At 44.1% G+C, this 15,111-nt stretch overlaps 1 long non-coding RNA gene across 1 annotated transcript; it reads left to right on the plus strand.

The window, feature by feature from the left end:
* Positions 1-4,918: 4,918 nt before the first annotated feature.
* On the plus strand, positions 4,919-10,782 carry LOC128076233 (uncharacterized). The gene is made up of 3 exons (XR_008204289.1): positions 4,919-5,389; positions 8,997-9,053; positions 10,244-10,782. It is a non-coding gene; the product is annotated as an uncharacterized LOC128076233 (long non-coding RNA).
* The last annotated feature ends 4,329 nt before the right edge of the window (positions 10,783-15,111 follow it).

Here is a 15,111-nt window from a genome sequence, read left to right on the forward strand (position 1 = left end):
TTTGTAGACTGGAAAGGGAAACCCTTGATAGCATCCTGCAGTAGACAAAAGCTCATATACAGTATAGGCAAAGTGGGAGATTATGTCCAGAATTTTACAAATAGTCTGTGGAGCCACAGAACAAGAGAAATGCAGTAAAACGTGCCTTTGCAGACAGTGATGCGAAGGTGATACTCTGACCCAGCCAGCAAAGACCCTTGAGTAGACAAGAGTTTGGCTTCAGCAAAGGAACTTCAGGAGTTAGACTCAAGTATTTATTTATCTTCCTCCTTCTGCATCCGTAGATTGGCCCATTAAACAGATAACTCTTGAGTCATACGCTTATTTAAGAAGCCTGCTAGATGTTGGAAAAGTATCCATATCAGATAGCTGTGTATGAAAAGAAAACTTACAGCCGCCGCTTAACCCACTTTGCTCTGCACGTGTACCTGTCCAAGTGCAGTAGGATGATGCATGCCTGGAATAAAGACAAACCGAGCCTTGTACTGGCTGTGAGCCACCAACCACCTGCAGAAGGTTTGCTCTCAGGCCCTTCATTATTGCAGTGTGATGGCTTATGCCTCTCACCTGCCATTTTGTTTGTCCCTGCCTCTCCACCAATGTGACCACACTCTGCGTGGCATACCACGGGCCTGGATTTGACTCAGGAGGTGCAACACTGTACAGTGGCTTTTTGATTCACCTGGGCTTCCTCAGGCAAAGGCCCAGAGCCACTGTGGGGCAGAGGCCTTATGAAAGGCTGACAAACGCTACCTGCCAACCCAACGGGAATCAGGTCACCTGTGAAAGTGGAGGAAAACTGCGAGGAGCACAACTATTATGGGGCAAAACCTCTGCCTTTTTGAGATCCACCTATCACAGCTGCTTTCTCTGCGCTCTCTGCAGAGGACTAGAACAAAACCTTCTCTGTCTGGTTTTGGGGTAAGGGAGGATGGCAGGAGCTCTTCTCTGCACCGCAGAGAGATTTTTATTTTCCTTCTTCTTTCTTTTTTTATTTTGTTTTATTTTAACTTACCTCATGCTACCTCACAGCATGGTTGCATCTCCATAGCCCCTTGCTCAGACGTGTTCATCGCTGGCACGATGGAAGACAATTCCCTGCTTGGGGAAAACACCTCCAGGTTCCCCCCAAGAACGATGCCCCTTCTGCAGCACTGTCTGGTGTCCCCACCGCTGGTTTCCAGCCCACAGGCCAGGGTTTCCAGTGGGATAAAGGTGGTGTAACGAGCTCAGGGATGCTGTGGTATGTCAGGCCTCTCGGCAGCTGAGCAACAGTGTGAGAGCCAGGTCTGACAGAGCTCTGCTGTGTCTTGAGTATCTCTGCATGGAGACCAGAGCCACCTCTAACGGGTTTAAACATCTCCCTGACATATCCTTAACCAGGACACTTTTGCAGGACAGAATCTGTATGTAACAACCTCCTATCTTCTAATAAATAAGTCTCTCTAAAACAGATTCCTCTTTGTCTGGGCTCTGATTTTTATCACTGCATGCATTTAAGGGCTTCCCATCCCAGCACTGCTGCATTACACCATTGTTTTCACTGAGATAAAGACCCTGCTGTAGTAATATAGTCTTTTATGTCCCTTTGAACTAGAGTTGGGCTACCTGAGTGGTCAAGGCACACAGATGAGCCCTCCAGTTGCTGTAGCATAAATATAGGCCATGGAAGACACAGAACATGTAAAGAGTTTTAGCAGCTCATGGAATGTCTTCAGTGAACCCTGGAGCTCAGCTTCGTGCATGGCGTTAGGACAAGACAAAGCACCATGTTTTTGTTCAACTTTGGCACTCAAGAAAGCAGTGATGGAAAAGAACAGCAAAAAGCCTACTGAGAATAGGTTTGTGGTCTTTAGAACAAATGTTTCATTTGTTCTAAAGACCACAAACTTCAGGCTTTTTTCCAGTTCTTTTGGGAGAAGACATTCTTGAGAATGTCCAAACTCAGATCATAGCTTAACATTCAGAGCTGTGGGATCTGGCCCTTCCAGGCAGCTGGGCACCAATGTTCTTGCCTTTTAGAGAGCAGGGTCTTGAAAGAAGCTGTTTTTGCTGCTTAATTTTATTGCAGGTCTGCTCTGCTAGCGGAGCTCACCCTGATTTGGGAACATGCCATGGCATAGGGAGGGTGGATACGGGGGATGACACAGTCACCCTGCCCTACTGCAGCTCCCCTCATGGGGAAGCTGAAATATTAAAGTAAAACCTAAATTTGAAACACATTTTACATTAATCAGGGAAATTGAAGTAATAAATTATTCCATCTCGTCAGAAATGGAAGACAGTTTATAGGGTTCCCTTCAAAGATTATTATTAATGACATAGAAGATAAGATTCTCAAATACCACCTATGGAAAATTACTTTCAAGCACCCAGAGGCCATGTTTTTTCCTCAAATCATATATTTGGCATTTCTCACCTAAATTCAACAACTGGAAGGGCAGGATGAATGTCTTTGCCTTGCATGGGCCACCCAACATTGCATACATTTTGTCACACTTTTTCTGAGCTTGTCCACTTGCTGAGGACAGAGACACCGATCCACCCCCACCCAGGGACCATGCAGGAGCATGGGGGGGGCCGTGGCTGGTGCATGTTAAAATTAATTCATTAACAAATAGACTGCAAAGCTCCAGAAAGTAATTTGTCATGATTCACTACCCACGCCTTGAAGAAAACGAAGGCACAAACAAAAGCCCTATCCAACCAGGGTGAACACAGTTATTTATTTATTTTTGCCTTTTGCGTATTGATTTATTTCAGACCCCATTGTCCAAAGCTTTGCAGCAAGGGGATTTTGTACACACAAATATCACTACATATATTTTGATGGAAACTGTACTGAGAGCTGGAATACAGAGCTACCTTGGAGGCCTGAGACAAAGTCATGGAAAACTGTCCCTACTGTCAGCTCAGGATCAGCCCTAAAAACAAAAATGTAAGGGAGAAAAATCCATGGAAGGAAAAGGTTACAGACATTTTCTCAAAGAGAACAGGAAAAAGAACAGGAAAGGAAGAGTTTACCAGAATTCTGTAGATGAAGGAACACTTGGAGCATCCCTGTAGCTGCATGTACACGAGCTCCAAGGGAGCGGCAATGGGAATAAATTGCAGAAGGAAAGTGATTCCTCTTTGGGGTAGTTCTGGTGACAGCAGGTTCCACTGAGGCTCCTCCAAATCACTGCTCTAGCTCTATAAAGATATTTTACACTGATGCCTACAATGAAAACAGGCAGGGAGATGGAGAAGGTGATAAAGCCTAAGGATCACTCCCCATGAGAGGCAACAAAGCCATTGCCTCTCATTGAGTTTAGTGGGATTCAGCTGACACTGTGAGCCACGGCAAAATACTGCTGCACAGTGCAGACCTCTCTGTTGGGGCTGTCTCAATGCTCCATCTTAATCTCAGCTGCAGAATACCCTATGGGCTCTGGAAAGTCTGGAGAGCCATGTTGATTTAAAGTACCTTTATCGAGAGCAGCCCTGCTGCAGGAGCTCAGACATTACCTCATGCATAAGTACGTTATAGTGGTTAATCTGTGAAATATTTTTAGATAACAAAATTAACCGGTTCAAAACTTAATTAATCCTATTTCTTTCCCAAATGGCTTCCTTCAAATAGTACTTGGAACAGTTTTACTTTCCCCCATTGTCTGCCTAATACACTGATGAACTTTTCCTTCTGAGCTTCTCCTTCTTTTAATTGTCTGCTCATTCAACCATCCCTTCTGATAATTGAGTTAATAATATAGAGACATCTTTAGAAATTAAACTTTTTTTCTCTGTTAATCAAAAGCAGAACTTCTTATTGTTGTTTAGAGGGCTGTTTTTTAACTTTCTTCATTAAGAAAAAAAAACCAAAACCAATAATGGCTTTGGAAATATTGGCAACATTTGAGAAACCACCTGTTTCAGAGGTGTTGGTGAAGATATTATTTTGTATTAAATAATGAAGATTTCTAGGGAATTTCAGTCAGCAAATGTTATGCTCACATAATGACTGTAGATTGAGCAAAACAAAGAGAAACCAAAGGAAATCAAATACCAGTGAGGAGTTTGGGTGCTGCTAACTCATACCAGCTAGCGTCCTTTTCTGTGTAGACAATTCCTAAGGCTCTATCTATGAAGACAGCATCAGTTTCACCTCCTTGGTCATTCATATTTTTTCCAGTTGTAACCTGTTCTGCAAATTTGGTCAGTATTCAATGAAAGATTAAACATTCCTGCCTTGCTCCACCTGCCAAGAGAAATCTGCCTTCAATGAACCACGTGGAGCCCAAGCATGTGTCAGTCTCCCACGGCACATCCATGGTAGCCTGGCTGGCATACAAAGCCAACATCTCATTAATGCTCTGTAGCATTTGACTGAACCAATGGTCAATCATTTTCAACAGAGGCAAAAGAAGTATTCTTCCATCATGCCCTATGGCAGACAGACAACAGCCCAGTTGGAGTTCAAATTCTGCCAGTGAGGAAAAGGCCTTCACATAAGCATGCTGAGATAGATTACATATATACATACACACATAGGCATGTATGAAAGATATGTAAGTATACATATATTTACATGCATATACATAGCATATAGATAGACAGTATGTATCTCTCAGCTCTTGTTTGTCACGTGAGTGCTTCTGGACAGCCTGAACAGGGGAGAATGGTGTTGACACCAGCAACACAAGGAATTCAACATGGTGAAAAGCGGGGTCAGAGCACTCAGCAGCAACTAACCTTGCCATGCAGTAAACTAAAAAATGCTTAGGAAACAAACGGGCAACCCCTGCCAGCCTTGCTCAAGCAAGCACTTGCACTAAACCCATACTGCCCTGAGTAATGGCTGACCCACCTCACAGCAATCAGGAAGGGGCTGATACTCTGCTAGAAATCTTTCATTGCTTGATCAAAGGTCACAGTGGGAAAGGCTTTGATCAGTCAGGGCAAAGCACAACACTGAAGAATTGCTCAGAAATGGCATGAAAGAGGAAAGCAGACTGCTGCCCCTTGCCCAACACAGCAATAGGGAGTGGGAGGAGGCTGCTAAAACTTCACAGGAGACTGCTCAAAGATCTCCAGTCTTTGAAAACTGCCATGGAAAAGCAGAAGGGTTTAAGCAGCTCACATGGATTACAGCACTGAATGGAGCTTGCCAGGAATTATGAGAGAAGAGCTGGGGGGTGTAGCAGAAATGCTGAGTCACAGCCTGAAAAAGTGATTGAGCACCTGATGGAAAGGCAGGGCCAATCCAGGGAAGCTCAGGTGCATGCAATGAACCTGAGTGACCAGAAGAGGTAGAGCCAGGATCCACCCCTTCTCAGACCTCATTTAAAGGTTGAGAGTGGAGGGAAGGGTATCTTGTTGGAGGTTACTGCCTACTGGAGGTCTTATAAAGGTAAGCAAAGTTTTTCTTTCTTTTTTTTTTTTTTTTTGTATCCATACCTGCTGTATTTGGGGTTGTTCTCATTTGCCACTCTGTTACTATTGCTGTATTTTCTATCACACTACACCATTACAGGGTTAAAAGCTTAATTGCCAGCTGTGTTAATGCAAATTAAGAGTGTAGAATCAAAAAAGTACTGGGAAGAGGGATACACCTAGGAATATCCCTTGAGTGGGGTGGCATTAATGATGACTCAAAAGTGGCAAAGGAGTTATTGAAATTTGGGCAGCCTACAGATCTTGGCATTTGTCTTAATACCAGAAGTCTTTATTAAATGTCAGTGAAGCTTCTAGCCATCTGGTTCTGAACTCCAAAGCCAGTCTCTGCCCTGATTGCTCATGGTGTAGGGGTAAGTCTCTTCCTTACCCCCTTGGATTGGTTTCAAGGGGAAGATCATTAGGACTACGGATGCATTAACTGAAAGGAGTGAGCTTGTTAAAGCACAGATGCACTATGGGTTGTTACAAATGAGCCTAGGGCCAGTCTGAGGAGCCATGGCTTTAATCCACTTTATATTTATTACCTAAACCTAGAGCTAAAACTAAACAGTTACTGAATAACCAGAAGAAAATCAATTCAAATATATGATGAGAGTGGTTTGTATTGGCTTGCCTATGTGGTGGACAGTCATACTCAACCGAAGTCCTGATCTGTGCCCAAAGGGGTTTTAGGTTATCACTATGAAACCACGATGGATGAAAGTTTAGCAGCAAATGTGTGCATTCCTCTCTCCCATAAGTACTCTTACAACTCAAACACTGTAAGCAAAATAGCTCAAAATTCACATACACTTCTTAAAAATAGGTGCTCTGCAATAAAAATAAATAAATAAAAATAATTTAAAAAAAAGGCAGTTATGTACACCTAGAATGGCATAAAAAGAGAATACAACAAAAGAGCAACAGAACAGCATTGTAAGTATGGCAAACAATTGCAGAGAAATTTCTTTAAAAGCTGTTTTTCCTTGTTACATAATTAACTGGAAACACCAGGTAGTGCACCCAAGCTATGGATTTCAGTGATTAGTTGGGACCACACTGCTCTTCTTCTCTACCCTCCATATGCATTGAGAGGATGAGAAGAGAGAAGGAAGTTTGGTCATTTTGAAAACACCCAATGAACAGGTATAAAAGAAACACTGTCTCTTTGCTGTACAATAATGCATTGTGGGGTGGATGAGACTGGAAGTCAGCTCAGCTGTGTGCTGCTTGGGAGAGCTGGGGTTGGGCAACACATGTGAATAGCGGCAGCCTCATCTGGCCCGGGTGTCTGAGAAAGTGGTTCATTGGCTCAGCATATCTATAATTATACTTAATTTTGGTCAGAGACATTTATCTTTCTCTTGCATAAAACTCTCACAAATGCAGTTAGTAAAGCACAACATTAGCATGCACCCAGATCTCTCACTAATGTCAGGAATCGAACCAGCTGGTGACTTGATGAAGGTAAATGTCTGTGCTGCATCTCGTGTGCTGATGTATGCAGGCTTTGGGAGCCAGATGGGATAACCTTTACGGCACTCTATGTATGCAGCTCCAGCAGCCAAAGTGGACAAGAGTATAAAATTCCCTGCAAGAACACAACCTTCATCTTCGTGGCCAAGCATCTATTTGCGCAGGACCTTTGATCTGATGAAGACAGCTGTCAGACCTCTCAGGGAGCCATGCTTCATGAGTAGCCATGATATTTAGACCCTATGACCTTTTAAGAAGTGTAAGATTTGGTTTAAAGGGCAGCTCTTCTTAAATAAATGACTCTGAAACCTCTTAGGTCAAATTTAAAATTAAAAAAAAAAAAAAGCCATAATGGACAGACATAACGTTATTTTACTATAAGGAGATTAATCATAAATATCTGAAATAGATTTGCAAGTTATGTTTATTTATGATGTGTTCATATAGCACTGTGCACGCCCTTATCTATTATCCAGATCTCAAGGAGTTACTTAGTGCAAATAAATCAATACAGTTCATTGATTAAATTACATAAATACTCCTGGAACTCGAACAAGTAGAAGTTTCTGCAGTCATTCCTCAGGTCTCTCATTTCTGGGATGGGAGCTGGCAAATTGTGGTCTGAAGAAAGCCAAGAAGGGCCCCTGCAGTTGCACTCCTGTGGCTGCCCAGACTTTGTGGTGTCATTGTGCAAGTTCTGGGTGATACAGTTCTCAAGCAAGTAACTGGTGCATGCTGTAGTCCATGTGAGAGGAGAGATGCTGCTTTGCCCTCTTTTGACCAGTCTGTAGATATCCACACAGTGTGTGGGACTGCTTTAGTGATAGGGCTGATGCCTGGCTGCAGGCTGAGCTGATGCCTGAATGCACACAGCACTGAATCACAGCAAGAGGCACCCACAAAGTCACATCCCTGCTTTCCTTCATCTCCTTCTTTTAAAGCGCTTCATGCTGTCAGATCTTGCAAATCTTGACCAAGAAGTTGCATGCATCTGGCATCTCTCATCCACCTTCTCCATCCACCTGTTGCTGCCTGGTTCCGTTGGTGCTGGAAGGTACAATGGCACTAAGCATGTGAAACCACATTATATGTATGAAGATATCAGCCCTTGAGTGTGTCACATTGAACATCCTGAGTTAACTGACATTTTGGAATGACTCTTTGTGTCTCTACTCCTTATCCATACAGTAGTAATGCTTCTGGTATGCCTTACTGAGCTTCAGAGAGACTAATTAATTAATTGTTTGCGTGTGAAATAAGCAAACACAATTGCAGTAATGAGTTTCATGGAAAAGTCCAGGTGGAAAGAGTGTTTCATCTTTACAGTAAGGCTAAGCAGAGTGTGGTGAACAAGGACTGGGGCTGCACATTGACTGACGGGATAGAAACAGATTAGTGAATTGCTGCCCATTGATTTGCATCAGGCAGTCTGCTCAGTGATGGAGGCAAGGCCCCTATGGGGGGGGGGAAAAAAAAAAAAAAAAAAAAAAAAAAAAAAAACCAGCATTTGATCATATAATGAGCCACCCCTGGAAGCCCAGCAAAGGAGCTGTGTTTCAGGATGTGGCTTTTTCTGCTCTTTGCATACTTGAATCTGTAGGTTTAACACTGTCGCATAAATGTGTTTGATAGCTTATATAAATCAATGGAAATTCTAAAAAGTTTATTAAGCTTATCTGTACTATCACAGCTGTGTGCTGGATTGGGTCTTTTGAAAGTGCATTTGTTAAATGTGCAATGGTTCAAATTACCCTGACAAACACAAAACAAAGATCTTGCATAATTCAACACGTTCGCCAAAGATAAGATTTTACATGTCATAACAACACGTACCCACAGACTTATGAAAAACTCACCCGTAATTTAAAGTGTCACTGGAATTGCTTTGCAATTAGGGCAAGGTCTTTAGAAGGCTCCCTGTGGAAGCTGAAACTGCTGTGACAAAGATCCAGCTGAATACGTACCAGCAAAATGCAAACATCAGAAACTGTACGTGCATTTTATCATAGAGTTGGAACTGCCTGTGGCATTGATGCAGCTTCTGGTAGTGGGATTCCCTCACACAGCCATTGAATCTTGATGTTGTGTGATGTTTCGGTCTCCAGGACTGTAAAGAGAGAGAAGACTGCTGTAAGAGGACAGGATGAGATGTCTGCAGTGATGTAAGTAAGCAATACCTTGATGTTAAGACTGCTCACACACACACACACACACACACACCTCTGCACAAGCAGTAGGTGTGAGTTATGCTGCTTTTATAGGGAGAGGGCTGTTGACTTTGGGCTCTGCACACTGAAATGCGGTTTAAGGGCCAGCTTTAGGTTACTCATTGATTGTTGGGACACTGCAGTCCTGCCAGCTCTTTCCCACATCAGGCCAATGCAAAGAGCCACGCTGAGAGGGAAGAACTGCATGCTGCAAGAACTGGTAGGACCTAGAAATGTCTTATCCTTCATTAACTTGTGTGTTCAGCGGAGTTTTGCAAAAAGGGAAGAGGAAAAATGAAAAGCGGATGGCAGGGAACATCTTAGTGACATCTCACATCAAAGAACAAGGAGATATGAGTTATTATTTAGACCTGTCAAGTCTCTGCTGTACCCAGAGGCAGACAGCAGGCGTGACCTACTTGCAGAATTAAGAATCCACCAGGAACTGGGTTTCAGGATTCAGGAGGGAGTCTAGCCTTGACATCTAAATTTCTGTTGTGAAATCCAGCCCCAGATTGTGATGGCTTAAAATGCTGCTTTGAGATTCATGCTAGAACCACCAGTCTCCTGTCCCGGTTCCTGGCAACTCCTGGAGCTGTGCAGTTTGAGGTGCTTGAGCTTCCCTGACACCCCCGGTCACTTGAGTGGGCAGGAGTCAGCAAAGGTACATAAGCTTTACATTCACAAGAGCAAAATTCAAATGTTATCCTCTGATAAAATGAAATCCAGAGGGCCTCCAGAAAAAGCAGAAGGGGTGGAAGGATGTCACACTGTGGAGGGACGTTGGGACTACTGGTGATGGAGGTGAAGTATGGCCCCAGCAATGCCATGAAGAGGTGTCTTCAGCACTGCTGGTCCTTCTGAGCACACCTGGAGAGATTGCTCTGGTGTGGTGAATTGCAGCAAAGGGTATGTGATTGATCTACTGTGTCACACTGAGTTTGGAGACCTACTCAATCTGCATCTATTTGATTCGGGTATTAGCAGCTGGGTAAGCTCAGCCTGAAGAAGTTGATGGTACTCCAGAGTTAGGAAGAAGGGAGGGAAAGGGGGGAAATGGTATGCTGAAAGTACTGGAAACCTGGAGCTGAGTGTGTGTCTTGAGCCTCAATGGATGTAACTTCAGGCTCTGCTCTCTGATACAGATGCTAGGAAAAGTCTGGACACCACAGGAAGTCCAGAAACCCAAGCTAGGGGAAGTTTCCAGCAATTGACAAGGTTCTGAAGGCTTGCTGGGGCAAGGAGCCAAGCACACCAGGCTTGTGGCACTCTGCTAAGCCTGATTTGTGGCTGCTGCCAGTCCTGCTGTACTTACTGCTATTCTACAGACTCATCATGTTTCCAGCTTCCCCCTCCTATCCAGCCCCTCAGATTTTATCATCTGATAAAAAGTAAACATGAAAACCAGAAGCACCAAAGTAGCAACTAAAAGCTCTCCGGATGGAGAAATGCTGAACAAAACAACAGTGAACCCACTGCAAATCTCAAATAGGTCCTAAACTTCTTACTTTTAAGCTTAGTTGATTGATCTCATAGTGAAGAATTTATGAATCTAATTGTACCAGTATCTTGATACATGTTCACAGCCTTATGTTTACACTAAGTTCATTGCACCACTGCATTTGGCTGTGCAAAGCCATCCACCAAACACAGGTTCCATAGGAGGTGCAATATATATATATATACACATATGTATATATATATATATATATGCCCATACAAATCAGACTGTCCACACAAGTAAAAAGGGAACGGCCATGCACACCCCAGTGCTCACAGCTGAGCAGAACTGAGTTCTGCTCCACAAAACACAAACACAGCAGAGGAAGGAGTTGAAGAAGAGGACTCATTCACGTTCCTGTGAGTATTTAAGGCAAGGTGGGCAGTGAGCAAGCTCAGTGGATATCAATAGGATTTTTCCATTGGCTTCTATGACCTTTGGTGCAATGGGATGTCCATGGAGTCCTCCTCGCATGGCTCTATTGGCTGCTGCATGGTTTGAGGCGCCGAGTGAGAGACTTTCTCGTGCTTTTGCTACAGCCCCTGGGGACCACTTACACCTGGCAGCCAACAGCCATATATCCTGGAGCCACCAGGGAAGGATCTTCCCAGTGTTTCATGTCTAACTGCTGAATTTGTACTTCCTTTGTTGCTGCTGTAGCTCGAGGCGCAGTGTGTGTGAGGACCGGGCACGGTGAGTCAGCCTCTGCCAGCACCAGGGCGGCTGTTTCCCAGCAACGGGAGATGGGAGAAAAAGGAAGCAAACTATTCCCCAGAGCTCGTGCCCTGTAAACAGGTTCTCTCCCTTCCAACAGCCTGCGTGCAAACCTGCACACGCACGCTGCTGCTGCTACCAAAAAAAAAAAAAGGTTTGGTTCGATTGTTTGTTTCTGGTTTTGTTTAAGTTGTTTATTATTTTGAATGCAAAACGCAAAGCAGGAATTGACAGCATCAAAAACAAGCAATCTGGGACAGCCACGCATGCCCTGGAAGTAGGGAGAGCGAGAGACATAGCAATTATTTTTAAATCAAAGGATAACTATTAGCAGTCCCTCACAAATGCATCCACTACACTACAAAGCTGAATTCAGTCATAGCTTTGGGCTGCTGCAGGATGATGAGTTACACAAAAAGCAGCAAGAAGCAGCGTAGGGGGTTTTATCAGCTCATCTGGTGTGTTCTGTATTTGGGGACATCCCTCTGCAGCCTCAGGGGCTCAGTGTTCTGTCTCTGTCTGCAGCAGAAGGCTCAGACACGCTGCTGGAGATGCCTTGTTTTCCTCCTCCTGCTCTCCTCTCCCATCCCAGGAGGAAAACTGCATCTGAAGCTCCTTTCTGACTGCATCAGAACCGACATCCCTCGGTTATCCTCACCACATCTAAAAATAGAGCGGGGAAATCCGCCTGAGATCAAAGCGATTCATTTCCAGAGCGCCGTGTGAGGACAGAGCTCTGCGATTCTCATTCCAGTCACATCCGCACCATCCACACAGCAGGGACCATCCGCACGGCCCTGCGGCTGCGTGAGTGGGAAAGAAACCATTGCACAGGGGCTGCTGGGGCCACAGAGAGAGCTTTTCCTTCTGCAGGTGCAGCAGACGGCGTTCCCCCGTGGGCTGAGTTGTAGCAGCCCAGCATAAAGTGGAGATAGCAGAAAAAGATGCTCAGCATCAGCACTTGCAGAAAGGAGCGCCCAGCCAACCCATCGTAGCTGGTGCTGCAGGATCCATCTGGTGCTGCAGAGCTTTCCTCTGAGCTCTTCCTGCGAAGCCTGGAGGTTTAGTGAAGCAAAAGCACACTGCTCAGTTACGGCACAATGGCCCGGAGCAGCTAAACCTGTGCTTGTTTAGTGCAGATCTCAGGCTGATCTGGCCACTTACCCAGCGGATACACTGGGCTCTAGCTGGGTTGTACCCCAGGAAAACATCTGGATTTTCTTTCAGTACATTAAAAGATTTATTATGAATAAAGTTCTGCAGGGGAAAAAAAAAACAGCATTAATTATAGTAAATCAGTGATCTGGGAGGCTTAGAAAGTAGAAGATGAATTAGAACAGCTGCTGTTCCTCCCCCAAAAATATGTAAAAAATTCTTATTCCTTGATTTCTGAACAGTGTTTGTATTCCCACCACTTTCCTGACACGGATGAAGGGTGGGATTCAGCCCAATAAATCACTTTCCAAAGCTTCCCAGGTGCTACGCAGGCCAAGGAGGAGCTGCTGAATTCAGTTTTGGCTCCAAGAAATCCCTCTCCTGGCAGAATGCTGCTTAATCCCAGACACAGAGGGGAGCAAGGGATGGAGGAATCAGTTCTGGAGGCCAAGACAGATTTGGGCAGCTGCATTTGGGGCAGCTGCACTGAGTGTGCAGAGAATACATTAAGCAAAAATAAATGGTCTTTGTCCTTACACAAGAACTTTGTCTGTCAAATATAATTACTGGATAACACATAGTTCATCACCAAGCTGAACTAAACTGACCCACGGCTTTCCAGTTTTGCCAACATCTTTCAGCTGGGCAAAACAGTGAACAGCTTGTTTCTCAGATACTGCTCCTTTTCTTTACCTCATGAATTATGCCCTGGAATTTCACTGTCCATAAACGTGAAATCACTTCTCAGCCTACATTACAGCAGTGCAGCCAAAAGCTGCACCCATCGGTTCACCAGGGGTTCTGAGGTGAGCAAGCACTCTCAGACACCCATGGATGGGTTTTGCCCATTCATTTTGAAGCGTGCTACTGTTCATGAACAATCTAAGACAAAGATTTGATGCTGCAGGGGAGTGGCAATGACTTATCACATTTTGATATAGCTTTATTGCCTTATCTGTTTGGAACACTTAAATATTTGTGAGGCCCTACTTCAGAAACCCCTTTAAGCAATATTTTCTCCTCTAAAATTTTTTGTAGCACTGATACAGACATTCCAACCAATTAAATGAAAATGTGAAGATTATTTTTAACCAGTCTAAGTGAGGAACTGTGGAAGGACTGGTGACCATTGAAAGGTCTGAGGAAAGTTTAGGCATTTATTTTAGATCCTTCTCTGTTAGCACTGCAAATGCCACATATTTCCTAGCTTTGACAGTGAGATTTGAGCTTGTCCCAGAGCAGCCTTCAGGTGCACTGGCTGCAAACTGCTTGGTAATTGCAAAGAGAATGTGCAAACAAGCTCTAATTGAGAATGTCAGAGATTCCCAACTGGCTTACATGCAAACATCATCAGACTAGACATTCAGCATGTCCCTTCTCCCGCCCTACATATGAATGGTGATGGGGGCACAACGTGTTTCCATGTGCCTGTATAAGCCCACCAAAATACAGTCCTTCTGGAGATGCAGATGTTCCACACCTACACATCAGCCAGCAGAATAAAGGTCTATTCTGGTGTTCCAGCATTCTTGCTTATTACTAAATTTCATTATATTGCCTTTCATAAATAGGATGCTAAAGGCTTGGGAAAAATCAATGCTAATAAGAACTAAACTGTAAGAACATTAAATTGGAGCAAAGGGGCATTTTGCCTTTGATTAAGTCATTACCAACGCCCCTGCAGAATCAAATATTTCTCCCTTAAATTGTTCTAGAACATTAGTGTGCTTTGAAATGCATGGACAAAGAGTATTGTTCCCTCAACAGAGAAGAAAAACAATAGATAATTAGGACAGTGCACTCCCTTAAGCTAAATAGCACCTGGGACAGAGTAGAAAATGCAGTAAGGGAGAGAACTGAGACAGGTTTGGAATTTAGGATTAGTCAACGTCCTAAACCTGAGAAAAGCAGGTAATGGTCCTCCTGAGAGTTTAGAAGCAAATGCATCTAAACCACTCCTGAACAATCTAACCTCCACTGATAAACAATCAGCAAGTTTGCAGCAGTCTTGCTTCTGGCATACATAGCCCATGGTTGTAGGATGCCCTGGAGATCAAGCACAGGTCTTCATCATGGGGCAGGGACTGAGACACGCTCTGCTCTCATGTTGTGCTGGTCAAGGATGGGAGCAGTCCAGGTCTGCTCTTGTCCAGTCCTTTTTCTTTCAAGAATAAATGCATCAATAAATAAATAAAGAAACTGGGTCTTGGCTTTGATAATCCTCTGTGGTGCCAAGGAATGTATTTATGCTGGCATAGCTTTTGTCTAGCCATGAAACCACAGCCGTACTGACCTTCCTCTGCCTGGGCAAGAGCCACTGGATTGTAGATTGTCAGCAAGCAGTCACATTTCAAATATATCAGTAAAACCCAATGGGAAACGACTGGCCCATCATATTAAAGCAGCTCTCTCCAATATGAAATGAAGATGAGCCAGGCACGTTGTATTAAAAGCTTGTTTCCTCCAAACCTACTACCACTGCCAGAGCCACATTGCCACTCAACTCCAGGCAGAACACTGCACCAAGGACAACAGCCCCCACCACAGCACTGCCACTCTCTCCCCACATCACAAAGGGTTTGCTGCCGGCTCCAGAGAGCAGTCAGAGCTCAGTGACACAGAACACAAATAGTTTACATGTTT

This window comes from Tympanuchus pallidicinctus, unplaced genomic scaffold (genome assembly GCF_026119805.1).
Source record: "Tympanuchus pallidicinctus isolate F22 unplaced genomic scaffold, pur_lepc_1.0 scaffold13, whole genome shotgun sequence".
NCBI lineage: Eukaryota > Metazoa > Chordata > Aves > Galliformes > Phasianidae > Tympanuchus > Tympanuchus pallidicinctus.